This window comes from Arachis duranensis, chromosome 4 (assembly GCF_000817695.3).
Source record: "Arachis duranensis cultivar V14167 chromosome 4, aradu.V14167.gnm2.J7QH, whole genome shotgun sequence".
NCBI classification, from domain to species: domain Eukaryota; kingdom Viridiplantae; phylum Streptophyta; class Magnoliopsida; order Fabales; family Fabaceae; genus Arachis; species Arachis duranensis.
The window spans coordinates 119,747,254-119,749,914 of record NC_029775.3 but is presented as its reverse complement, the minus strand read 5'-3'; positions in this window follow the sequence as shown (position 1 = coordinate 119,749,914).

Below are 2,661 nucleotides of genomic sequence, written 5' to 3'. Positions count from 1 at the left end.
TATTGGGCTAAATTTAAATCATGTGAATTAAGGACTAAATTAAAATAAGATGATTTTTTACTTATTCAAATTGAATGTAATAAATAAAATTAATTTGAGTAAATAATCATGATCTTCTAGTCTTCTATATATAAATAGCCACACAAAATTATAAGAATTACATAAAAAAATATTTTTTAAAATGAATATACCCATTGTAATTTTTTTTTTGTCAATATGTTATCTTTTACCTAATAAATAATATCCATATTAAATATATTATTTTCATCAGAAGCCATATATAATTGATTGATAATTCTATATATAAAAATATTCATGTGGTAACTAAATACCATATTATTATCTCACTAAAGTTAATCTCCTATAATTATACGAATGTATAGTACTATCAGCTGAAAATTGATTGGATTACATTTATTTCCAACAAAGTAGGTGATTTTTAAGTCTAATTACGGTCAGAGTTGAGGAAGGTATGAAAAATGCTAATAATACAAATACTTTTTATTTTTAGTACCCAATAATAAATATATAAATTAAAACTAATATTATTTCGTACAAAATCATAAAATGTATAGCATACTCATAACATATCCAATCCATATTAATTAATTATCATTATTTATCAGTTACGTTATGATAAATCTGATTATTAAAAAAGATTAAAATTAATTTAAATATACACAATATTATTTCATGCTTTTCATTTTTATTTTATTATCATAAAAAGTCATACATATTATAAGAGAACCTCGTCTTTTTACCATCAGTTCTTTCATTCAATGGTTTTTATAAAAAAATGAGGCATGATAATATTGTATTTGGCAAGAATATATGAAATTTTGAAAAGTTGAAATATAGGTTTAGTCCTTAACATATTCGTAGATGAACTGCACAGTGGATAAAAAGATAGCTAATAAAAGAATAAATGGTTAAAACTTTTCATTACTAACAGTCGTAGTGTATGATAGGTGTTTTATAATTTTTTTTGAATTTGATTGTTTCTTTATTATTATATGTTGTTCTGTTTAATTTATGCTAAAAAAACTTATAATAATCATCTTATCGTGGTAGTGTAAAAGTTGTAGGTATTATACTTATTTTATATGCTCTTAAATCTCATGTCCTTGATGGATATTTTTGATTGAGTAATTATTAAAAGAAATTAGTTTAATATCTATTTTATAATCTATTTAAATTATAATAGTGAGTAAATATTATTTTTTCAAAATAAATAATGTGATTTTTTCATAAAAACAACATTTAATTAATTGTGAAATTAGATTATACCACAGACGATGATAAATATCTTAACACTAGATCTGCTATAAAATAATTTTTTAGGAGTATTATGTTGAATTATATAATTTAATTATATTTTTCTTATCTTCAATCTATATTATTTAGATTGGCATGTTTCTAGAAAAGGTTATTCAATTTTTTTAAATTATTAAATCAAATCAGTTACAAACTAATTAATTAGGTTGATTAAATATCTAAATATCTTATAATTTAATATAATTTAATTTATATAGATACATGACTTTTATAGTTTTATTATTTATTCTAATAATTTTAGAGATAATTTTTACAAGTTATAATTTATTCTTTTATCTGCATATTAAACTTTTAAGAATAATTTTTTAATTTTGTATTTATAAAAAAATTATTTTCTACTTTGATGAGTTTGAAAAATTCAAATTAATATTTGTGATGAACAAACATTATTAAAATATTTAATTACAAAATTATTAATTTAATCTTCATTTATCATATGTTAATTAATAATTTTATGATGCAGGTTTTTAATTGGGTCGGAAAATAAAATGTTGCTAGCTCAAATTAAAACCAACAATCAGCCTTGTTACATGTTTCCCTTCATGTGGCTGAATTGTTGTATTAAGGGCCAAGCTCAATGTTGTTGCAACTAAGCCCATATTTGATTTTGATGAAAGCCTCCTATGCTTGATCCGAAACCAAAATTCACTAGGAAAGCAAATGTTACTAATTGGGCCAGATTTAATGTTGTGATTAACAAGCCCAACAGTAATTTTTTAAATGCTTCCAAGCCTGGTTCGAAACCAAGAAAGCATATAGGCTTCATGCTTTTCAACGGATTCCATTGCTTGCTAAGATTGGATTTCAAAACTTAATATGCTAGCATTGGAAACATGAGAGAGAACTTGACTTTGATTTGATGGAAATCATTATGATTAATGCTATACGCTACTCAAAGCAAAGGGAGTAAAAGCTATCCATCATATGCTTCATTACATTTAATTACTTTTACTTTAACTTCACATTCTCTCTCATCTCTTTCTCTCTTCTCTTTGGTCATGTTACAGCAACCATGGAAGCTACACTAAGCTACCAAAAGGAAAAAGAAGAAGCTGCATGCATCAAGACCATCAAGTTAATGATGGCAAGAAAAAGAAAACCAAAAGTATGCTGTGGCTGAGATAATCACCAAATGAGGTAAGATTTGGTGAGGTAATCTCGGATCCTTCATACTCAAAAAGAAGGAAGAAGATTCGACCAGCAAGGTGAGATTCTTGGAGGCATGGCTTGTCTCGGATTCTGCTCAACCACCACAAGAAGTAGCTAGAGTGGTGAAGTGATGGAAGAGGCAGAGATTGGAGCAGATGAAACCATCATCATCATGAA